Source organism: Leptonychotes weddellii, chromosome 7 (assembly GCF_054177405.1).
Source record: "Leptonychotes weddellii isolate Sample4059 chromosome 7, ASM5417740v2, whole genome shotgun sequence".
In the NCBI taxonomy this organism is placed as follows: domain Eukaryota; kingdom Metazoa; phylum Chordata; class Mammalia; order Carnivora; family Phocidae; genus Leptonychotes; species Leptonychotes weddellii.
The window spans coordinates 36,166,674-36,192,719 of NC_138375.1; the positions used below are offsets into that span (position 1 = coordinate 36,166,674).

Here is a 26,046-nt window from a genome sequence, read left to right on the forward strand (position 1 = left end):
CCCCAAGATTTTGATTAGTTTTGTTTTCATTTTCATTTGTTTCCATGAATTTTAATTCTTAATTTCCTGGTTGACCCATTCATTCTTTAGTAGGATGCTCTTTAGCCTCCATGTATTTGAGTTCTTTCCAAATTTCCTCTTGTGATTGAGTTCTAATTTCAAAGCATTGTGGTCTGAAAATATGCAGGGAATGATCCCAATCTTTTGGTACTGGTTGAGACCTGATTTGTGACCCAGGATGTGATCTCTTCTGGAGAATGTTCCATGGGCACTAGAGAAGAATGTGTATTCTGTTGCTTTGGGATGGAATGTTCTGAATATATCTGTGAAGTCCATCTAGTCCAGTGTGTCATTTGTTTCTGCCTTTATTTCCTTGTTGATCTTTTGCTTAGATGATCTGTCCATTTCAATGATGGGGGTGTTAAAGTCCCCTACTATTATTGTATTATTGTCGATGTGTTTCTTTGATTTTGTTATTAACTGGCTTATATAATTGACTGCTCCCATGTTAGGGGCATAGATATTTACAATTGTTAGATCTTCTTGTTGGATAGGCCTTAATTAAGTAGGATGTAGTGTCCTTCCTCATCTCTTATTATAGTCTTTGGTTTAAATCTAATTTGTCTGGTATAAGGATTGCTACCCCAGCTTTCTTTTGATGTCCATTAGCATGGTGAGTGGTTTTCCAACCCCTCACTTGCAATCTGGGGGTGTCGTTGGGTCTAAAATGAGTCTCATATTGATGTGTCTTGTTTCTTATCCAATCTGATACCCTGTGTCTTTTGATTGGGGCATTTAGCCCATTTACATTCAGGGTAACTATTGAAAGATATGAACTTAGTGCCATTGTATTGTCTGGAAGGTGACTGTTACTGTATATGGTCTCTGTTACTTTCTGGTCTATGTTACTTTTAGGCTCTTTCTTTGCTTAGAGGACACCTTTCAGTATTTCCTGTAAGGTTGGTTTAGTGTTTGTGAATTCTTTCAGTTTTTGTTTGTCCTGGAAGCTTTTTCTCTCTCCTTCTATTTTCAGTGACAGTCTAGCTGGATATAGTATTCTTGGCTGCATATTTTTCTCATTTAGTGCTCTGAATATATCATGCCAGTCCTTTCTAGCCTGCCAGGTCTCTGTGGATAGGTCTGCTGCCAATCTAATGTTTCTACCATTGTAGGTTACAGACCTCTTATCCCGAGCTGCTTTCAGGATTTTCTCTTTGTCTCTGAGACTTGTAAGTTTTACTATTAGATGTCAGGGTGTTGACCTATTTTTATTGATTTTGAGGAGGGTTCTCTGTGCCTCCTGGATTTTGATGCCTGTTTCCTTCCCCAAATTAGGGAAGGTCTCTGCTATAACTTGCTCCAATATACCTTCTGCCCCTCTCTCTCTTTCCTCGTCTTCTGGGGTCCCAATTATTCTAATATTGTTTCACTTTATGGTATCACTTATATCTCGAATTCTCCCCTCGTGGTCCAGTAGTTGTTTATCTTTTTCTCAGCTTCTTTATTCTCCATCATTTTGTCTTTTGTATCACTAATTCTCTCTTCTACCTCATTTATCCCAGCAGTTATCCTAGCCTCCATTTTTAATTGCACCTCATTAATAGCCTTTTTGATTTTGACTTGATTAGATTTTAGTTCTTTTATTTCCCAGAAGGGGATTCTCTAGTGTCTTCTATGCTTTTTTCAAGCTGAGCTAGTATCTTCATAATCATTATTCTGAACTCTAGTTCTGATATCTTACTTATGTCCATACTGATTAGGTCCCTGGCAGTAAGTACTGCCTCTTTTCTCTTTTCTGAGGTCAGTTTTTCCGTCTTGTCATTCTTGCAGAAAGTGGTCGCTTTTCTATTTGTAGAGTTGCAGCTATTCTTTTCTTAGAGCTCTGGTTGAGTTCACAGGTGTTCAGAATGATTTGATAGCAATCTAGCTGCATTCCTGGGACCAGATGAAACTAAGGTCTCCTACTCCTCTGCCATCTTGGATTATACTCTCTTGCAGTCACTTTTTCAACTGGCATCTAAGCACTGCCAGCCATGTGCTAAGCACTTAATTAATATTACCTTTTTTATTCCTTATGGCAAAGCTACTAAGTTATTGCTGGGTCTCCATTTCCTAGATGAGAAGAGAGTTCTAAGGTGGGGTTCAAATGGAGGTTTGTTAGATGCTTAAACCCTGGTTTTAAGCCCTAGTTTTAAGCACTACGCCATGCTTCCCTGGAACACAATTTTTTCTTGTCAGAAGAGATTAATGGTTAAGATAAAGGAGTTGGATGCAGAGATAAAAGAATTTATCAGATTTTACTGCTCTACACGTGCTCAACTCCAGGTGTCTTCACTTGAATTCACTTTCAATTCCACAGAATGAAGAATTAAGGATTGGGAGTTATTCATAAAGCCTTCAGGCTTAAGGGAGAAGCAGTAACAATGAACTAAGACAACAGCAGTGGATCTCCTTTCCTAAAACAAAGGTATGCTCGCTTCCAGTGTTTAAGGAAAAGAAAACTCCAAATCAAGGCACTGTATTGGCATCAAAATCACTTCCTCTGCTAACACACTGAAAGGCTTCCCTAAAAGCCCCTGCACCCTTGGCCAGAAGGAATGAATGAAAGCAATGAGCCGCTTGGAGGGGTGGTCTAGACTCCAATGGACCTCAGCTCACAGCCCAGAGGTGACCCTTGCTGAGTGACAGTGGCAGAGGAGAATCTCGTAGACCAAGAACCTGGAGATGTAATGGCTGTATCCACAGGGGGAAAAAATGTACCCCTATGGCTGGTCATTGCATGAAGCTGAGAATGAGTGGAAATTCTACTGCCTGAATCTTTCTGGGGCACACACACATCAGGACTCTGATAACACTGTCTCTAAGCAATGGATGCTCTGTGAGTAGTGGTCCATCTATTTCAGTACAATCCTGATGAAAATCATCACTCTGTACTCAGGACTCCTTCCTAGTTTGAAAACTCAAATAACATTAATTTGTCCTATGTATAAGAACTCTTGGAAGAAAAATAGAGTATTTTCAAAACTAGGCTAGGAGCTTGGATTTACCCTGTAGGAAAGAAGAAACTACTTGAGGTTCATGACTTAGATGGAGTTCTGAAGGGGAATCTTGGAACCAGGGGAGCTGAGAGGCGGTGACGATATGCTGGAGGCAGCAAAAATGGGATGAGAGTTAGCTCTACACTGGATGCTCTTAGGTTTTACCCACTGCTTCATGTCCCCAGGTTTTTAATCACTCCTTTTATTTTCATGGGACCAGATGGTCAGTGAGCGAAAAAGTTTTAATGGGCTGGGGCTATTTCACATAGAGTGCATAAGAGCTATGTTGGGGGGATATCTGAGGTATATGAGCAGGGTAGGAGCATGAGTAGGATCCTCTGAAAAGAGGACCTCATTTTGTAGGATTGCTGGCAAGTATGGCCAAGCTATTACAAATGAAGGACTTAGTAACTTCTAATTGGTATCTGCAGATAAAAATGCATCTCCCTCAGTTCTCAGCTTCATCTTCTATAAACTGCCAGTTTTAAAATCGAATGGCTCTTACTCTTTTCAGGATGGTACACCATGTTGTGGACAGTATTTCTTAAGATAGAGACTTCTGTAAACATTTGGTAATTCAGGGTTGATTATGCAATTTTTAATGTTCTTACAAGAGAAACTTCTAAACCAGCCTTGAGTTATTGGGGTGTCTTACTGTATTCTTAAATAATTTATTATTTTAAAAAATAAATTATTTTAAAAAGATCATTTATCAACTCAACCTTTTGCACCTTCAAGGAATACAGATAACTTGTTGTTTAGATCCACACTCCAAATTTATGTCTCAGATTTACAAAGAACTTCTGAATTTTCAGTCTGATGACTTTGGTCTCTATAGCAGATGAAGGAAAACTGCTTAAATCAGCCTCTCAGAAATTTCCCTTTTGCGGGTGTGTCTTTCTTTCAAAAGAATGCCAGGATGTGTGATCTGGTTCACTCCTGTTCTCCTACAATGGCCCAATTTTGACAATTTGCATTTTATTTTGGACCAGGGCGACTGTAACTGTAAATTGGTCCTTCTTTAATCTGGGACTAGCAGCAAATCATTTTTAATAGCCTTTAATTCCCCCTTTTAATGAGATATCTGCATTTAGCAATGACTCAACCATGTACCACTGCAGGCTAAGGGGGCTGAATCACAGAAAATAGACGGAAGAGACCCATTAGGTAACCTCGTGCAGCTCCCTGCCAGACTTAGGGTGATTCCCAACAATTAAACTTCTAGGACCAGTTCAGCATACTTTTTATTTGTCTCCAAGGATGGAACTGCTAACATTTGCACTATCGGCTGTTCTAGAATTCAGACAGCCCAGCACTCCAACAGTCATTCCCCTGCTGTTGCACTTACAGTCCCTCACTCTCACTGCTCTCTACCTCACTAGAAAACTCTGGGTCCACCCCAACTACTGAATGCCTCTTATGTGCATAAACTTTCCTTCCTGTCTGTTTGCAAGCACTCACATACTTGGGAGAATGACTGCCTTGCATATCAAGGGGAAATTGAACTATATAGAAAAGAACTTCTGATACTTCTTAACCCTTGCCATAAAAATTAGAAAATGGACTCCTACCAAGGACCTCATTCTCAAAGGCTGCCTTTTATATGCTTTCCAGTTCTTTGTTCCGTCTAAGTCTCTTCTCGCTGCTTTCCTCTGAACTGTCTCCAGCTGTTCCACATCTGGAACTGAACTGCTCATACTGAACAAACTATCTTTGGTGTGGTCTTACTTGAGGAAGATCAACTCTGGGTCTTATTTTCCTCCATTCTCCTTACCCTCCCCTTTCCTTTTCCTTCTCTTTCTCACTCATCCTGTGAACTCGTCTTTGGACATTATGTTCTGGAGAGTTGTCATTCAGGTTAGTGGCCTCAGGAATAATGGCAATGACAAAAAGGTCTTGTGAGAGCCCAAAGCCTATTTTAGTTCATATAGTGATGCCTTTTAGGATTTCTGTTTCCCAATTCTCTACAATTAACATTATCATTATCAACAAACACCACCTCCACCTTTTTTTTTTTAAGGTCAAGATATTACCTTCTTTGTAATTAGTCCACATAGCTACCATGGGTTAATTGGCCTTTTTCCATCTCCAGCCAAATGCATTATTTTACCTTTCAGCTATGATTATTTGCCTATGTATTAACTTTTATTTCTTTCCCTTTGCTAAAGTTGGATTATTCTTCCTTCAATTTACTGAGAAAGCTTATTTAGACCTTCAGCCTAACCTCCCTAAACACTTATTTCTTCATTGTCAAAATCCAGAATTGGAAAGGACTGAATTCAAAGCTAGGCCACTTCCTTTGACCTTTAATTATGGCTACTCATTCTGCCAATTTTCCCTCACACATGGAAATCCAGCTTCCTTTATAGTAGGACCTGGATAAGGAAACCTCCTTTTAAATATAATACTTTCTATTTATTTACGTAAAAAGCTCCCTATCTAAGTTACTGGCAAGACTGGAATAACTATGTAGCCAGATTTTAGCCCATCTGTTTACACAGGGTGTGGGTGATACACAAATATCACCCTCAGAATACCAAGGGTGCTCCCAATGCTGCATGAATCAACCCTCTCCACCCCTCCCCTCCTCCAAGAACAGCAGGTCTTCCCCACATCCTTACTCCTACATCCACCCCCAAGCCCCAATCTCTAATTAGGCTGGGCTTAGATCATTCTTTTTTATGGTACTTTCAAACATATACAAAAGTAAGAGTAATTGGTACAACTGACCCCCCATATACTCCACAAGATCAATCTTTTACGTGTCATCCCCTGATCCAAAGAACCCCAGATTTCAATTTCTCTTCTTCAGAGATTCAAAGGCAGTCCCTGGTGTCTGTCATAGGAATTTTCCAGTGTGCCTTGGGGATGACCCCCAGCGTGACGAGTCTTTGGATCTCATCACCACTAATCCCCTGTAACCGCAGAACTAAGAGAACACATGTCCTCATCCAATTTGCCTGTGTTTTCTTTTTCCTCTTCCCTCATTTAAAATTCTGCCAGAAGTTCCAAATAAAAAGATTAGAATACCTACCTTCTTTCAAGCTCAACTCTAAAATAGCTATTTTTACCTTGAATGATTTTTTTTTTTTTTTTTTGGCCTATGTTCTGGAATTCTTAAAGTGGTCATGACTTCAACTTCCAAATGGCTTCAGGCAAGATTTTGGAACAAACAAATAAACAAGATACTGCTGAGGAGAAAATGAAAACCAGCAAAAATAAACAAAAAAGGTAATTGATAATTATTTGGGTAGAGAACTTTTTTCTTTCTATTTTGACAATCTTTTGCTATTTTGTTTTTTCGTCAGCACTTCCAACAGAGCTAAGAGCTCAGTTCAAAGGTCTCCAAATTTTAATGCCCACTACAGTGAGTGCTAAAACTGTGGCTTGCCAGGCTCCACTCCAGGAATTTTGATTTCACAGGTCTGGAGTGAAGCCTAGGAACCTGCATTTTGTCAAGCACGCCAGAGGGCTCTGATGCAGGTGGTCTCTGCACTTCGAGAAACACTGAAGACTTACATGAGGAACACAAAGTTCTTATGGGAGTTCTGAAGAGAGTGTGCTGTTTGTACTTGAGGGTAAGGAGGGGACAGCTTCACAGAGCTGGAATTTGACCTTTACTTTGTAATTTTCATTCAACTGTTTGATGACTATAAAACAATGATTAGGCATTTGCTATGTACCAAGTTCTGCTTTGGGTCCTGGAGCTGTAGTGGTGACCAAGTCTGACAAAGGCCTGCCTCACTGGGGCAGAGAGTCTACATGGGCAGGATTTCAAGAGCAAAAGGAGGGACCACCATACACTCGAGGGATATTAAGGAATCCAGTTCAATGTCCAGTTCAATGCCAGGCACTGTGTAGAACACAAAATAAGTTTACAGCATCTTATCCAAAGAACTACTTCCATGATTACCTGCAGATTTTCTTTAGATAGACTTCTGTCACTGCCTAAACTCCCACATTAATAGGAAGGCAACACATGAGAACCAATAATGAATTAACAAGTGTATAGAATCTTAATTGGGGGCTTTAGACTAAAAGGCCCATGCAGGTGAATTTTATCTTCAGATTAGTACAACTTAAAAGGGCTTCATGAAAAAGGTAGACCTTGGCATTCTGGGACGCTAAAAGAGAAGCTGAGAAAGGAACCAGTCCTGTGGTCATTTTCAGACACGTAAACGCTGCCTTGCTACTCCAGATACGGTCCTTGGGCAGGGGCAGTATGTGGCAATCCCATGTGGCAGGATCTCAGGCCCTACTCATATCTCCTGAATGAGAACCTCTATTCTAACATGATCACCAGATGATTCCCACGTACATTAACACTTGGCAAGCACCGTGCTATAAATGATCCAAACTGAGATGGGCTACACATAGTAAAGAATAGAGTTTGGGGGTACAGTGGAGGGGCCAGAGCTGGTGATGTGGCTGTGAGTTAAGGACACAGCGAACAATAACCTCTACCAAAAAGTGGAAGACCTTACGGAGCATAAAGAAAAAAGAAATTGTACTCTCATAGTAAGGGCAGTGCTCACCCAACAGTAAGGAGGAGAAAGAAGAACCAGATTGGACAACAAAAAGATCAAAAGGGGTAGAGACTATAACAGAAATTAGTGAAAGGTGGAGTGGCCAAGTCTTCAGTGACCGAGACACCGAGGAAGGCAACTAAGAATCAGCATTGGAGAGGACTAGAAAGAAGTCAGCAGTTATCCCAAGGGAAGCCTTCTGAAGTGTTTAAGCAGGAATAAGCCACAATTCCGAGATATGATCCAAAATACGGATTAGAAGGCAGGTTAAAAGTGAGCTCTACTAGAGATTATGTGTAAAACTGTAAATGTAGAAATGGACGCTGAACTGTTTCCAGAACTATGTTGCCAGGCTGACAATTTTTTAATTAAGTCCATCTGGTGTGAGCTACTTGTATCCCTGTCTTCCCTTCATTTAGATCTAGCCTCTTCCTGACATCCAATTTGAGGAAAAGGTGTGTAGACACACACACACACACACACACACACACACACGCACCCACACCATATTCCTTTCAGAGCCAGTGCTTCTAAGCTTTTAATTGGGCTCCTAGCTCCAGACTTTTTTCACTTGTCTTTTGAGAACCCACTCCTAACCTCTGGATCTTTTTGAGCAGAATGAGAATAAGAGACTAAAGATTTTGTGGCTAATGAATCTTTAAAGAAGAAAGGTTGCTTACAGCTGGTAAAAGTCAAGTTTCCCTCCATTTAGAAGAGAGCTTTGTATCCTTTCACAAATTATTTAATTTCTCTGAGCCTAAGTCTTTTTCAAATATAAAACTAAAGACCTAAAAGCTACCACTTAATGTTTTCAGAATATCGACATGAGTATTAAGTAGCTTTGCTGTAGTGACGGATGCCTGATATCGTTAGCTCCTAAAGGACTGGGAATACACATCATCACAACTAGGAAAAAAAGAATGAGCAAATCATTTAATATTTACTTGGTGGTAACTTATACTTAGCACTGAACCAAGATTTTAAGTTTATTAATGGATGCATTTTGCATGCCTAAAATGAACAGGATAATCTCCCAAAGACAGTTTTATGGTGCTAATACCATGTCTCTGTGGATTTGGATTTTAATGGTAGACTGTAGCAGGGACATGAAGTCAAAGTTGAAGAAAAGAAGCCAGTAAGGATAAAGAGGTTGCGGGAGAATCTCAATGCCAACCCTGAGGTACTACTTGATAGATGAATTTCCTAGAATTCCAGAAATACTACCAACTACAATGGTTGGCATCTCAACCTTTGGGAGGAGTAGTGGATTTCTGAAAGGCTCCAATCAGTTGAGATAAATATGGAATGTTTACTGAGCACGTTTCAAGGTTATTTGGAAGTATCAACAAGAACTGAACACAAGGTGACCTTGTACAAGTTACTTGTCTCTCTGAATTTTAGTTTGCTTGTCCGCAAAGTTGATGGGCTAGATAACCTTTAAATGGCCCTTGCAGCTCTAACAAGATCTGGGAAGGGGAAGGGATAATTGAAAGAGAACCCAGGCTATACAATCAGTCAGACCTGGACTGTAATTCTGGTTCTACCATCCACCAGGCAAAGCACTTAACATCCTTGGTTCTCATTCTCCCCTGTAAAATGGGGAATATAAAACATACATTGCAGAACTATTGAAGGATGAAAGATAATGTTTCTAAATGATCTGGCACATAACAGACAATTAATGGAATACTCCTTCCTATCTAACTCTGTGTGTTAAATATATCTACTGCCAAACCTAACATATAGCTATCCCACAACTGACTAAAAGGTAATTCTTCAGATTTCAAAAACGTTTTTTGTTTTACAAAAAAGATTCCTCCCAGGCTTCTCTCAAAATGTGAGTCAAAGTTCATCCTAGACTTCTAGAACATTTAGACCTATCTACCAACTATTGAAAATGAAGTGGGACATCTTCATCTTCCACAAAATCTTACCGAAGAAGAAGTGTGTGTGTGTGTGTGTGTGTGTGTGTGTGTGTGTGTAGTCCCTGTTGTTTACAAAGCTTGATGGTAAGTAATGTGGAGTTTACAAAGTTGTATGTGGCTAGATTCTCCGCTCCTGAAAAACCAATAATAACTTGCCTCTGTAGGAAGACAGGTACACAATGATAAAGGATCAAAAGTGTTAACTTTGAGAAGGAAAAATGAGATTGACTCCTTCCACAGAAGTGTGTAAATTAATTAATGTTTATAAAGAACTTTCATATACTTGTGCAAAGGACACTGTGAATGTAAACGTTTTTAAAGGCTCTTGGTTGTGTAAGACTACATTAGGAACAGGGCAGTAATTGGTATGTCGGGAGGCAAGGAAGGATTTTAAAGAAAGCACAGATACAGACATACTCTACTAAAAAGCTTATACAGATGACCCGCTGCAATCACTATGTAAAAGGATGCTTTTAGGGTACATTTTCTGCACAGATAAGCCAGGTGAAATCTGGAAATAAATTTTTTTAGCTCAAGGAAAGCCAAGTTCCTCAGTATAAGTAAGTTTTAAATAAGCTTTTAAAAATACCAAATCAATTTAAAGTGCTAACAGCCTTACCAGGACATAAATTCTTAAACAATTAGCCTCATTCCCAACAGGATCAAACATAAGCAAGCAGCCAAGACAGTTTAGCTCCTAAGCTTGGTGTGTTCAAAGAGATTCTTGATTTGAGCAGAGTGTGATCTCCAGATGCAGTACAAGCCTTCTACACACAGCTCCATGGGAAAGCATTTTCTGGAAACAGATGCACCTTGTTTAAAACCAATGTTTTGTTTCTGAAAAAATTGGGTACAAATAGAATTTTTAAAAATTGAATCATATTTCAAATGCCCCGGGGAGGCTCATATCACAGGGAACTCTGTCATGAATGTTTTTGCAAGTGAGGAATTAGTTTATGAATTGAAAAAGCACCTCTAATTTATATGCCGTGTTGATTTCTTGGTTTTGTTTTGTAATTATGTGCTTGCTTTTTGTGGCTTATTTTGAACAACTTTTTGAAAAACAAAACCATCTTTTCTCTTTGCATATTTAACCTTTTTCTTTGGAAGTGTAACTTTTAACATATTCTGGGACTAATGCCCTTCACCTCCACCCCCGAACCCGACCCCCATCCCAGGAACATAACTCCATTTTTGAAATGGAAGCCAATGGAATAATATAACTGAATTTACTGAAACTTACTTTAAGATCAAGTTTTAGGAACTCAATCTGTTCTACTTGGTAGAAAATACGGATCCTATTAGATTTTATCAGAAGGAAAGGGGATCTAGGGCATGGCGTCCCTACTTGCTGTTTGACAGCGGATTTAAAAGGACCTGAAGTGAAGGGATGGAAACAGGCTGGCTTTGTAGCTCACCCTTGATCAACTCCAAGAAACTCAGTAATGATTCAGTTGAACAGAAGTTCCCAAACTTTGATGCAGGAATCCTTTTGTCTCTTCGTAATTTTTTTTATAGTGCCACCAGGCCAAAAGAAATACCTACCACTTCACTTATTAAGCAGTTAGATTCAAATAACCTACAACGTATGTATGGCTTAACAACTTAGTAGCAGCTTGAAAAACAGTAATACTCCTAAGTTGAAAGGAAACAAGGTCTATTTTTATTTCATTCTTTAATAACCAAACTTTCTTACCTAAGGGCGTATACACCTGTTGGGCACTACACACCTTCTCAAGTCCTGGAATTAAACTGTATACTGCCACATTCATTTTATGTTCCACTTTAATTGCCACACAGCATTTACTTTCTTCACCTGTCTCCAAAAACCCAGCTTTAGAACGATATGACATCATCAAAAGGAATGTAGCGCCATCTAATGTTGAAACTGAACTACTTCAGCTAGTAGTTCATTGGGTGTCTGACAGATCAATATTACCGTTTTTCTCAAAAATAAAGAATATCCCATAAAATATCTTCTATGAGTTGACAGTGTGGTACTCTGGGGTGCCTTGGCACACAGTTTGGGAACCACGAATTAAGCTCCAAGACAGAGGCCATTCCCATTTTCTTGAATTGACTGAACCACATCACAGGATTTCACTATCTTTTCAACACACGTACATACCCGAGACCTGAAATCTGTAGTTGCTTCTACGTACATCTTATCCCCAGTTAAAAACACTGCCGTCCCAGGGAGGTCACATTTCTTAAAGGCAACACGTTAATGGCAGTACCTACCCCAATGCATTTAAAGATAATATACCATTAAATTTCAGCTTTACTTCCATGAATTTGTATCTGGCCAATGACTGAATTTAGCCTATACTAGGGGAGGAAAAATACTATTTTCCTCACATAACCAAAGTTTTGTGTTGTAGTATAACCTAATACTGAGTGTCGAAAATATACTGAATCTACTGTTATGGGTGCCCCTCTTTCTCTAAGATGGAAGATATTACATATTCGGGTATAATGGCTGAAAGGCATGGCTACATTATATGAAAAGGCTGCAAAATGTGTCAGCTGCTTTGTGAAGACGATGTTAAAAACACTAATTCAGGATGATGTTAAGGGGAAATCTTCCATGTCAGCTGATAGGCATTTTTCTTCAGTAAACCCAAGTACAAGTTAATGACAGAACGAGGTCATTTCTAGTCTTTACTCCTGGAACCAAAGTGTTGACCCTCTTCCTTCCTCGGCACCCAGCCTCCTGCCTTCCACTTGCTGCTGAAGATAAACCACTGATACAATCATGTACTGCTGCGACTGCTATTATCACACCATGTCCTTTTCTGCCTTTGCACCCGAACTCTGGCCTTACACTCAAGGGTCACCCTGCCTATTTCAACTTTCAGCACTGCCACTTCGTACTGCTTGGGCCCTGAGTTTCCCCTCTCTCCTGTGAATTTTGTCTGTCTGTGCCCTTCCTTTCCTCTCTCTGCTACTTTGCAAAAGCCTCCCACACAATCCTGGGTAATAGCAGTTTAAAAGAATGCCCTTGGGTGGAATAATCAGCCACCGTGATTAGTTAGTTAGGTCCTGGCTGAATCTGAAGTTTAGTGATGGCTGCCTCAGGACCCAAGCAGTCTGCAGCCTCTGAAGAGCACAGTTTGAAGGAAAACCCCATTCAGTTTTGTTAAGTGTGGCCTTTTTTCAATCGGCAAGGCACAGAACCTTATTACCAACGTGGATTAAAACGAACTCGATTCTAATGGCAGTGTGTCCACCGTGGAGAGATCTATGCTTCCCTGAGGCAAGGAAGCTCATAGATCCTAACCCAGTGCAGAGGGGTAACTGAAGTGTGTGAAGAAGATGGGAATAACCACACAGTCAAGGATACCCCAGTATGTCACTGAAAAGACAGCGGCCTAGAGGCCCTTACTCTTTTCTTCAGCAAGATTTGTATTTTGTTACTTTTTAATGTTCCGTCATATAGTATTCTATCTCAGAAATACTTTAGCTCATATAATGATATTTAAGAAAAAAAAATAGCAAAAAACCTAGAAGCCTTTTCCAGTGCCAGGCTCATTTAGAAAGTTTAGCTTCTGACTAAGGCAATGATGCAATGTAACAATACCAAATTCTTTCATAATATTTAGGAATAAGTGATTACTTGTGGAAACTGTAATGTTTCCTAACAAACCGAGGGTTTCAGGGACAGACCACCCAAATGTATTATTATAGAAAGATGTCCATTACATAATTACATGAGAAAACAACACATTTTACTTTTTTGTTTTTTAACAACAATTATCCTCTCTAGGGAAGATGGGCTGAATTAGCTGCTTAGCAAAGTGCCTCCTAGGGGCTCCAATTATCTTAGACACATTTAAACTGGAACCTTGACCACGTACGTTTAACACGAGGAAAAAGAAAATGTCTTTTCTTTCCTCCATCCCCCACTCCTGCCATGTCTGAAGTGACTTGGTGGAGACTGGAGACCACCAACAGTGAAGATGCATTTAAAAACTCCGACTCAGATTTAAACATAGACCATACACCAGTTGCCTTGTTGCAAAAATTTTTAGAATTACCTACTTAAAAGGCATCATTCTTTAAAAAGAACCGGAAATATTTTTAAAATGAGTGTTCAGTTGCATTTAATTCAAATGGTATTTATAGACACCTGTGTACATTGGGTGTGTACAATAAATGGTTTTAAATATGATGATACTCTATGTACAAACAAAAATATTTGCTTTAAATATTTAATGCTTCATTACTCCTATTTTTCAGTATTTTGGCAGACACACTGGCTGAGTGTCTAATGTCAGAGAAAGGGGTCTGCTGGTAATGTCCATGTTAGCAAAACAGCTACAGATTCCCCATCTTCGAGAGTAGTTTATCATAGCTTACTAACAAAATAAAGATGGCAAAAGAATAGGATGTTTTCATCAAAATGCTCAGTGTTTCTCAAAGGGGGTGCTATTGGCATTGCAGATAGAATATTCTTCCCTGTGAGGAAGGACTACTGTGTTTCCTCTAGCCTTGTCCAGTACTCCAGGCCCCTCCCCATAAAAATGCCAGCAGTGCTGTCTGGTCATGGTGATCATCAAAACATTCCCAGACATTTCCAAAAGTCCCCTAGGCAGCAAAAGTACGGCCTCCAGTTGGAAACCATTGATCCTGAGTCCCTACTAGAAACAGAGTAACCGTGAAGTCTACTAAACCTCCTTTATGCAGTTTAACAGGGAGAGGGTGGTTCCTTATTAATTGTGTGTAACTTTACTTCCTCATCTTTCAGTTTATTTCTCAGGGGCTTACCCGAGACCTGAAATCTGTAGTTGCTTCTACGTACATCTTATCCCCAGTTAAAAACACTGCCGTCCCAGGGAGGTCACATTTCTTAAAGGCAATACGTTAATGGCAGTACCTACCCCAATGCATTTAAAGATAATATACCATTAAATTTCAGCTTTACTTCCATGAATTTGTATCTGGCCAATCATCCTAAATTATGAATGATTCTCACAAGCTTCCTCAGAGGAAAACCTTCAGGTCAATGTGCCATTCTGAGAATATATCTACAGGAATGTGCAAAGAACCCACTTCTCTTACACTCTTGGTTGACCTCAGCCTTGCCTCCTAGCTGGGGAAGTGGTCAGGGGAAATGGGATTAGAGAAGAGTGTCTCTTGGGACTGATTTGCCATTTACGAGAGGAGCGTCTGGGTGAAGAAACTTGAGTACCCCAACAGAGCTGATGCATGTGTGAGCAGAGCAGATCCAACACTGCAACACCCCATCAGCTTGTGATTGGCAGCTAACATCTAGGTCTATCCTGGCAAGTGTTTTTTTTGTTTTGTTTTGTTTTGTGTTGTTTTTTTTAGTCATCTAAAAATAGGTTTTTGAGACTGGTTAGCTGAACATCCCCTAGGCAGGAATAGTACTGCCTCTAGTTGGAAACCACTGACCCAAAGAGTCCCTAGCTAAAAAGAGAATAATGGTGGGTTAACAGTGAGCATCTGTAGGCAGAAAGGAGTGGGGAGAAGAGAGACACTGGAGACCTGCCAAGACCTGAAACGACAGCTTGCTTGGCCTTATTGGAAAGAGGTTAGGGGAGCATGGGCCCAACTTAACTAACACGCTAACTGTTAACAGTTCATACTGAACTGTTTATCTTTTTGCACTACTGTTCTTCACACAGAGCCCTCTCCCAGGACTCAGACGCCTTGTGTAGCCAACTGGCTACCAAAGTCCCCTGCTGTGGTACCCCACCCAGGTCACCCCTCCTGCGAGAGAGACCCCATCTCTAAAGTTACCCCTCATTTCAAATCTTGTCCCACTAGCGTTTCTGATGCAGTTGGTAAATGTTAGAAAAGCAATCTGATTAAATCAAATCATATATTCTGAAAACTTCCCCGCCTCCATCCTCCCTTTGGTATTTTTCATTAACCCAAAACAATTTCTACTGCATGTATTTTCAGGGAAGGGTGGGCACAAAGAAGAGAGGGAAGGAAAACACTTAGAATTTTCTATGTTAGGTGTATATAAATGTATCTTGGGGGAAAAGAAAGATAAAGAAGCATTTGTAGTACCCAGTATTTACCTTCAACAAAAGAAGGCTGAGGGTCAACTGATACACTGGACTGGAAGGAAAAATTTTCTGCAGCCTTTCTGAAAATTGCTATATAAGCCAAGGACCCCAAAACAGCTATACTACCTATTGCTATGTCCTAGAGATAATCACAGTGAAGGAAAAATATCAAAGAATATACAAATGATGTTTGGCTCTTACAAGGAGTTTTCTGCACACTCCTATCTCATGTAGTCCTTACAGCAGTGAAGCAATGAGCTTTACTAACCCTTGAGCATAGCGGAGGAAAACAAAACTCAAAAAGCCTGAACTGCTAGTAAATAGCTGGCAAACTTCAATGAAATAGAAGAGCTTCTTTTATCAAGGACTTTTGGAATTAGAATCTCATCTTTCGCTACTGCGCAGGAAAAGGCGGGTGGCAGGATGGGTCACTTGACCTAATGCAGAGTAGTCCCTTTAATGACTGCTGAGGGAGGGGAAGCAAAGCGGACACTTGCCCATGGAAGGTAGGGATAGCATGTGGCCACATTAGTGTCGTTGTCCTTTATTTGAGTCTCGACTCAGCTCTCCATTTAGTGAGGTCTCTAGGTCATTACCTTGCTTGGGAATTTGTAAATAACTTCTTCAGAAACCTTACTATCTGCCTCATTCCTCTGTCCTTACCTACCTGGCCGACTCTAGAAATGTGCAGCTTCATTGTATAAGAGGGATGCTAATGAACTGTTTGCCATTTGTGCCTAAAAACCGTGTCTTTTGTGAATGCACAGCTTTCCCACCTGCGAATCGCTTTCAGCTACAATCAAAAAAATACGTTATTGCAGGCACCATCCTGGGTGCTAGGGGAATATACAGGTGCATAACAGAAGGTTCCTATCTGTAACAAGACCAGCCCTTGGGATAACTACAACCCAGTGAGAGAGGCAGACAGCTTTTAATCTTCTCAGTTGTGCAGGTGGAAATGTCGAGTGACTTGCACATGTTCCGTGCAGTTCAACCAACATTTATTAAGCACTTGGTATGTGTCCGACACTGTGCCAGGTGCTGGGGGAAAAGGCAAGTCAACAGATCATTTGACAACCGTGCTGCAAATGCTATAGACCAGAGTGTGTCCAGAGATCTCCAGGGTGCAGGGGAGCCCAATCTCAGGGTTTGAGAAAGGCCTCCTGTGAGGGAAGGGCACTTGAAAAGAGTCCAGGTTGAATATATGTGTCAGATTAACTTTGCTATAGATTTTACTTAATTAAAATACAAAATCTGTACCAATAACTTAACATTTACTAAAAGACCCCACACTTCTTAAAACGAATTAGGAAGAAATTTCAGCTCTTCAAAAAGCCCTCAAATAGACCAAACTTTTAAATCAACCTAGATTCTCATTTTCCTGAACGTACACCAAGCTCTCTTTCCAATATACCACCTCGATGTGGTGAACAATAAACTTCTCCTCTACTCTTTGGCCAATTTCTGCTGTAATACAATTATTTTTGCTAACCTTGGAAGTCAAGTGTACAAAATTCTGCCTTTTACACTGGAAATCCCTTTCACAAACAACCTACAAATTCCTTCCTCCAAATAATCTCAGTCTTTTTTTTTTTTCATTTCCTGAGCTCAGAAGAGCTCCCCAACACTGGCACCTCGGTCTTCATTTTTTGATATGTACCCATTGCCAACGGTTGTCTTACACTCTGGCCGTAGCATTCAAAGATCTCCAGACGCTGCCAAGTCTGCCTTTGCCTCTTCAAAAGTCCTCTCCCCTGACAATCTCTTCAGAACCAAATAGAAGGTGGTGCTATTTCCTTCCAGATAACTAGCACGCCTTCCCACACCACTTCTGTTTCTCTCTCTCAACCTTCGTTGCCGGAGGATTTTCAATGAAGATCCAAATGGCACCAGACTATACAATCACAGCATGGCAGCCTGTGAGAACTGGAAGGGAACGTACATCATCGAATCCAACAGTTCTTCAGATTCTTCCGCCATCACATTTGTAGGTGGAAGGAGGCTGATGGGGAAGGGAGAGGCAGGCAGGACCTATGTATGACCCCCATCCTCCTCACCTCCTACTTAACCATTACATTTCCACTTCAATCTCATTTCCTAGTTATGCATAGTACAATTTAAAAAAAAAAAAAAAAAAGGAAAGAAGAACACAAATGGTGGTGTGGAAATAAATCTCCACTTAGAAAAGGAAATGTAGAATCATCAATCTATTTTCAAACATGCTGAATCACTTTTACAGAGTATGATGTGAACTTTGCAAATATTTGTGATTAACAAGGGTCTCTAAATGCCTGGTCCCTTACTAATCCTAATCCTTCACTTTAAAAACTGGCCTGGGCTACCCAGAAAAGAGGAAATGTGATTTATTGATGGATGTGCTGGAAGAATAAAGGGACTGGTGTTTTACTGCTGTTTTTCCCATTAGCTAGCTGCTTAGCCACTTCGCTTCCCCATGCCTCAGTTTCCTTGTCTGTAGAATGACAACTTTGCTCCATGAGGCATTTTCTGGCTTCAAAATTCTGTTCTATAAAAAAGACTTCTTAAGCTATTTGTGAGTGGAGGGCCGAGCCACTTTCTCCCTACGTTCCCCATTTCTTGAATAATGTAGCTTTCTTTTCCAACGGGGGAAAAAGTGTCCTGGGATGTGGGCAACCAAACACCAGCTTTCATTCAGTCTAACACCAAGACTAATGGAATGTTTACAGACAGACTGGCTGGCCTCAGCCCTTCAGTTTCTCCCCTTTCATCTTTCTAATCCTCCTTTCAATCTGTCACCCCCTCACATCTCTTTCCTTCCTTCTAAGCTCTGCTCCAGTTAGGTTGAACATACTTTAAGTGGCTACTGCGTACAAGACACTGTGGGTCGGCACTCAACTTATGTGATGACGTGGGACCCACAGCCCTGTGTGGCAAGGCCTTCTTTCTTAAGAGGGGGGCTCTGGCATAGACACAGAGGACGATGAGAGATGCAAGGATCGGGATGGCACACTGATGTAAGAGATGAGGCATGATATTCTTTGACTTCAAGTCAACTAAGCTGGAGGCCTGGCTGGCAAGTGAGAGAGAAGCCGCTCAATATTAAGGAACCGAGCCCCTGAGCACTGAGTCACCGGTGTTCCGGGCACTGTACTCGAGGCCACAGGTAGGAAATGAGAAGACCTCGAGCCTGCACATGCTCTGAAAGGAGAGACAGACTTGGCGAGTGGGTTGCTGCCTCAGAGGGCACAAGGGGAGGGTTTCTGTTAGAAACAGCTGATACGGGGTAGAAGCGGGGAGAATAACTGAACTCCAATTGGAATAATGAATATTTAACAGGATGATGTTAAGAGGCTGTTGGGACCAAAGGGTTACTGGACCATTCCTATCAGCATCTGGATCCGGAGTCAGAAGAGAGTCAGTGACACGGAGATGCAGATGTCGTCAAGGGTGGAGTCACGGAGGGGAAGCAGGTTCCCGGGGAAATGCAGAGAGTAAAGTGCCGACAGCAGCGCCAACACCTGACACAGGTCAACGTTCAAGGGGTCGAGAGGCAAAGAAAACTTAGTGAAGAGGACAGTGAACGGAATCAGGAAAAGAAGCATGGCCAGACGAAGTAAGGACGAAGAGAGCTCGGAATGAAGTACTCAAAACTGGGAGCAGGGTAGGGAGAGAAAAGTAGCTGTGGGATTTGGCCATCAGTTAATCGAGACCTTTGGGAGAACAGCATCATTTCCTATCTACACGGGGTCGGTGAGGCTCTCTCTCCAGAAAATCGGCACATGAGGGAATGAGGAACTGCACAGTAGACTGAGGTATGGACTCAAATATGCCATTCTTTTTTCTTTCCTTTGGAGTTTGGAGGGGGCTGGAGCAGGCTCATGGGCCAAGGGAAAGGAACGAGTCTTCTACAAGTTCTCCTCACTGTCTATGCCCCTGACAAAAAATGAAGCCACCAACTCTAAGACAGGGACTTCCAATCTTTTGAGTAACTTTCCTCTGGTCACTGAGCGTGGTGGTGGTGGTGATGCTAATCTAGATCAATGAGATGGACGTGAACTGCCAACACCAGCGCCTCCTGAATGGATGGTCACCACAACTGGGACACATCTGGGATGATCAGTTGGGCTGTGATTGAAAGAGACAAACAGCTGTCCTCTAGGACAGCTAAATGGAGGGAAAGGGAGAGGCCAATGGACTGTTGATGGAGAAAAACGTACAGCAAATAGGAACACACCTCAGGTAGGAAAAAAAATAAGCAGATGAGTTTCTAATGTGTGCCTTGAATCCAAGTCTTAAGTGAAGATGAGTGGTGATAGAGATTGAGCTGCTTCTTGCATGAAGAAGGTCACGGGCTACAAGTTACTCTGAGGCAGGAATTTGTGTAGAGATAAATATTGCTTCTCCTAAGTACTGGTGGGAAAGCAAGCTAACAGTGGCTGTAGCAGTAAGCAGAACGGAATAAACAGTATTGTTTCCAGAACGTGCAATAAAGGTTAAGACATATATATGTGTATTTCTACGTATGTATACATCTAAAGTGATGTAATCACTCATTTTCCATGTCTTAGTTCCTTTTACATGTACTAATTCATTTAATCCTAACTCTAGGTGGCAAGTCCAGTGATTATTCTTATTTTACACAGAAAGGGAAAGAGATCCAAAGAGGTTAAGTAACACCCACCAGATCGTCCAGCCAGTGAATGGGGCAGCAGGGATATTAAAACAGTTCTGCCCCCTCCCAGGTCCACAATGAATCGCAGGCAAGATGCTGTGCCAGGACGTGGACATGGCTCTGATCTAGATGCCACTTGGGAGAGCCAGTTGGGGGCTGACTGGTCATTTCTTCCCTCTCCTTAGTGGTTCTCTAAAGCAAAAGCAGAGATAGCACATTTTCTGTAGCATGTTTAACATTTTTAAAATAAATCAAGCCATTAGGTTAAAAAAAAAAAAAAAAAAAGCCTCCTAAAAATGGCTGCCCATGTTCCTGTGTGTGACGATTCCGATGGCAAGCCCTGCAGCTGAAGTTTAGCAAATGAACCGGGCTTCTCTCCAGGGTACACACTCTGATCGCTGTTATCGAGGCTACTTCTGTGTCTTCTGTAGCCTATTCTCTCTCCTCCCATATTGGAAACAAGACCTCCCCTGCCCCATCCTAACAACAAAACCCCCCAACACACATCCATCTTGATTTGTACAAACTTATTCAGATTTCTCTATATAAACCCTTCCTTGAAAACAGGTTTAGTCCTGACACACTAGATTTCACAATACTCGCACCTGCACCCGGGTCCACTTCATGGATGTGTGACCCGTGCCGTGGCCCAGGGCCCGGCTTGTGACAGGGGCCCAGGCTCAGAAGGGCTCTGTTCTTGGTTTAATGCTCTGTGGCCACTATGTTGAAATTTTTAGTAATTTTATCTTTGAACTTGTGTTTCATAAGTGAAATCTAATGGAACCGTGAAACATGTGCAGGGGCAGAGGAGATACATGGAAGAGAGAAACAGCTTTGTATTTTAGTGCTTCGAGGGCACTTTTTTGCTTGCTTTTTGAACAAAGGGATTTTCGTTTCTAGTGGGCCCTGCAGACCATGTGGGCAGCCCTACCTGTCACCTCCCCCCCCCCGCCGACCCCTGTTGGGTTTTGTGTGTTTGGGTCCTTTACTCACTACTGCACCCTCCCCATTATTCACTTCCTTGTATTTGGACCTTAATAGATTATATACACATCTGAAGGGAGAGTCACTATCTTTTTCATCTCTCTCACAAGCTGCGCATATCCAAGGGCCTAATAAAGTGCTAAGGACACAGAGGCAGTTGGCAAGTATTTGCAAAGTCAATACACCACTCCAGTGAGATAACTCTTCAATTTTCCATGATGACCACAACTGCATCTTTTCTAAATTATAGAATCTGGTTCCCAGAACACGATAAAGTAGCAACCTCCACTTTCTATGGAGGGCTGCAAAAAGAATGACTTCTTCCCTATTTGCTTGCAAGAAAAAACACTTCGTATTAATAAAGCAATGGTAAGTGGCAGGGTATTAGGTTTGTTTTTAAGGGCTTTATTTCCTTTCAACTTTTTGTTAAATCTGAGCATCAAAGCATTTTTGAAAGTTTACTGTTCCAGGATCTAAGATTCCAAAACATGGCAACTGACTTTTCCTAAGGGTTGAATGCTGCTTCATGCAATGCTTAATTTGAATCAACAAATGGCTGAGGGAACATCCCCCAGCGCTTATCTCTGAGAGAGAGCAAATGTAACCACCAGCCTCTGGCAGTCCAGAGGCAAATAACTGAGGTCAAGTTTCCATTTCAGATTCCCAGCATCGTTACACCTTGTACTACTGCTAGATTCTCATGCTGGCCCAATTAAAGCTCTTTATGAGAATATGATTTATATCGAACATTTCAAGTTCATTGCAGATAATGATGCCCCAGATAAATGCCACAAGGAGCAAACAACTCTTCATATATTTCACAGTGTCAGTGGTTGGAGTAACTAGGTGATAAAAAGTAATTTGCATGAAAAAATATGTATTAAACTGGTTAAATATATCTCACAAGACTCCAGGTTCAACAATTTTCTTTTTCTCATCTTGGCAAGCATTAGAGATAAAGAGCTCAGAAATGTGTCCTTGGCTACTAAGAGGGGACGGAGATCCAGGACACACATGGAATAAAGCAAAAGCCAATTTAATAATGATGTCCTTTATCCAAAGATGTAGGGGCGACATCGGTTGTCCTCCAAATATTAATGGAGGGACACAAAACTGAAAGGCAATATTGAGGGACAAAGGAAGTGAGCCAGGAAGAGCAACAGCATGGGTATTAGGTATTCAGAAGAACAGGGGAGAAGTGATGGGATGAATTTGAGTTTGGGGGGTGTCATATGTGTATCAAGAGCCTCAGTTACGACGTTTTCATTAGCTAAAAGAAGTTGTTGATGTTTAACATTAGTTGTAATAATCAAAAAAGGACTAAATGTATACTGTGTTGAGATATTTTAGGCAGAGTAATCAAGACAAGGGGTGCATACTTTATTCACACTGTGACTAAACCCAGCACACTGCCAAAAAATAGATTTGGAACAAATTTTGGAATAAAAACTACTCATCTGTTTTGCAAAAAGAAATCAGAAGCACATCAGCATAATCAGTAATTTTAAACTTGCCTATTAAGTCAGGACATTGATCGCTAACAGATGCATATATTTGCAAATTTCTTCAACAAAGTTGACAAGCAGTGCATCACAGGTCTCTTCTTGCTGGCCTGGAATATCTAACTATGCTCATTACTAATGATTCTGGGTGTCTTTGTCAGTTTCTACTGACCAGATACTGGTCTGTACAAAAGCCCCAAGACTGGCCTTAAATCAGGCTTTGATAGTCATTTTCCGGATTCAGGGTAAATTGAGGAAAATGGATGGCCACCAAGTGTTGTCAATGGATAGTAGTTGCCCTGCATTTGAAATGCACTCGATCTGTCAACACCCTGGGCTCGCACGTGAAGCACTGGACAGCCGGCATGGGGGTTCAAACACATTCTGAACATGTAAATGGGCTTCCAGAGTAACTGAGAACACAGTTCCTGAACTCACCTATTTTGGAAGTTATAAATTACCAAGAGGCTGTGGGGAGGGTAGGTGGTATTCACAACTGAAAACTTACCTAAAGGTGACAGTGGAATGGAATAATGGAATAACTACACATACATATGAAAGGAGCAGGATTTCTCTGCTTCAAATTCTAGCAAGAACCATCCATGAGGTGGGAATGTTATAGCTACCTACATGCACAGCCACCCACATCCTTAAACTGGTTACGTTTATAAGCCAGACATTTCTTAGTAGTGTGCACTTTTCTACACAGGAATTATAAAAAGAATATGCATATGATGAGGATGAGACTGGGACGTCAGTCAGGACACATATCCTGCCTTTGGCCTGAACTGTAAAATTCAGAGACATTTTCGTTGTGCCCCCTTCCCTTAAAAAAGAAAAAGAAAAAAAGAGCTAATGAGACTATTTGATGAAAAGCCATAACCAAAAGCAAATATAAAAACACTGTCAAACTGAAGGGTGTCAGTCAATAACTTTAAACACAAGAAACATACAGAGTTCTGGACCTAAAAATGAAAAGGGGACTATCAAAATGAATCTATAAACAATAGAACATGAGTCTGAGTAAAAATCTCTCCTTTTCTGCCAGTCTCTCTTTAGTCCCACTTCAAATCTTACCAAAAAAGCCTCAGTTTTGTACTTGTGTAGAAAACCTTCCTTCAGTAACCAACTGACCACTCTTCCCTACTGCTTCTTTGGCATTCTTAAGTGATCCAAAAGAACTCTGTATATTATATATTTACATATATTAATTTCATATGTATTCATTCATTTCAAACTCACACACAGAAACACTCGTAAAGGTAGTTCTTTCACTATCACTGCCTTATAGACAAAGAAACTGAGGACCAGTGAGGTTGAGTGACTTGCCTAGTGGTCTGGGTTGGAGAGCTCCAAGGCCCACGCTGTTAACCATTCATGTATCACTATCTCTCTGTTGCAGTCACTTGTACTTGTTGATAAACTTTTTTAAATTTTTAAAAAATATTTTATTTATTTGAGAGAGAGCACGAGAGAGCAAGTGGGGGAGGCGTAGAGGGGTAGAATCTCAAGCAGACTCCCTGCTGAGCTCGGAGTCTGATGAGGGGCTCGAGCTCACAACCCTGAGATCATGAGCTTCATGACTTGAGCTGAAACCAAGAGCCGCAAGGCTTCACCGACTGAGTCACCCAGGTGCTCCAATACATTTTTTTTTTTTTTTTAAGTTTTATTTAAGTAATCTCTACACCCAACACAGGGCTCGATGAGCCAGCCAGGAGCCCTAACTGATAAACTATTTTGAAGAGTTTAGTGGTACTTTATTTAGTGGACATTCAATCAATGTTGCTGGGTGACCAAGATAATTCTGTATGTGGGTGGGTGGGTATGCATCTGAGTGTGTGTGTAGGACAGGTTCTACCAGAAGCTTCCTTCAATGAGTTTATATACAGGGGGAAAGAAATTCCCATTTATTGAAGGCCTACAATGTGCCGGTCAGACTGCAACGTCTTCTGTAACCTAACCTTCACAACACCCCTGAGACGCAGTTCTCTTTCCAGTTTTTATGTCTAATGTAGGATTGTTTTAAAAACAGGTATGTGAATTGAGGCTCAGTGAGGCTAGTGACCACAGGTAGGGAATGTCAGAAGACAAGATACTGCTGCTCCGGTCATGCATTTGGTTATCCAGTACTAGTTGCCCTTTTGTCATCTTCTTTAGTTTCCAAAGACTCAGAGAACTCAATTGTCCTAAGGGTCCACTATGACCCCAGATTGTTTTCTGTCCAGGACTTCCCATGGTACTGCCTATAATGGACCTTCCTTGTGTTTTACCACTTTTAGGAATATTTCATTGGTTGTTTTAGAGCACATCTCCCAAGTACACACAACCCCTTTAAATTTAGAGGCTAATGAATCCAGAAGCCTGGTGCTATCAATGGGCTTCATGTCCATGCTCTTTCATAATTGTGGCCGCAACTCTTTCTGTGCTATAGCTGAGGTGACATGTCACACATAAGGCCCTGGATATGAACCTCTAAATAGTTTTACACTCAAAAGTGACTGAAGAGCTATTTCAGAAGGACTGAAATGAAAGTAAAACCACGGATTTCAAACTCTTGACCATGATTCACCATAAGTACTTTTGATACTGAGACTCAATTCACATGTACACGTGAGTGAATATATCTGCACAAGAAAAAAATTTTACAGAACATGTTCTCTTACCACAACACATTGTGATAGTTTCTATCAATTCATTAAACAAAAAAAACCCCACAAAAACCACAAAAGTCTTTACATGTCTCCCTAATCACGTTGCAACCAACAGCTTGAAAAACAGAGCCTGAGAACACACTGTTCCAATTTTAATTAATATTTTGTGCATAACTGAATCAAAAAGGTTTGTTCAGGCATAATGAATAACATTTATTGATTTCATAAAATGAAATCATTTATGTCGCTTGAACTTCTCTAAAAGGAGACTGTCATTGCTGTCTATGAGGTGGTGTGCAGACAGGTTCCTACGTCTGCCCTTTTGTGCTTTTTAAATTGTGTACCAGCTGAGTGCATCACCCATTTGAAAGTTAAATGAAATGAAATTTTACCCCTTCTGAAAATCAGATTTCTAATTAGGGCTGTTTTTTGCTCTGCTTGATTTCTTTTGTTCTGAGTGTTGTTAAGGCTGATTTCTTAAAAACAGTTTTTGTTTTTGTTTTTTTCCCCCAGGTAGAGAAGCTCAACTTTTAGGTCTGTTTCTAGGTCACAATTCTCCCTTTTAAATATATTGGTCCACTTTGGACTCTGGTCCAATCTTCCATACTTCTGTCACCCTCCTGTAGTTTTCAAACTAGATGACCAAGGTGTTTCAAAAAACTTGGCCAATGTCTTTACTACCCTGGAATATAAGTAACAGGATTTCTAGATTGGAACACATTCATTTTATT

At 40.9% G+C, this 26,046-nt stretch overlaps 1 protein-coding gene and 1 long non-coding RNA gene across 2 annotated transcripts in view; both read right to left on the reverse strand.

Annotated features, from left to right (window-relative positions):
* The window catches only part of ARL15 (ARF like GTPase 15), a 398,974-nt gene that overhangs the window by 86,346 nt on the left and 286,582 nt on the right, over window positions 1–26,046 (reverse strand). The window lies entirely within an intron of this gene.
* Window positions 2,017–24,276, reverse strand: LOC145722581 (uncharacterized). Its single transcript, XR_014146926.1, has 2 exons — window positions 16,160–24,276; window positions 2,017–16,091 (listed from the first exon to the last, which is right to left on the reverse strand). It is a non-coding gene; the product is annotated as an uncharacterized LOC145722581 (long non-coding RNA).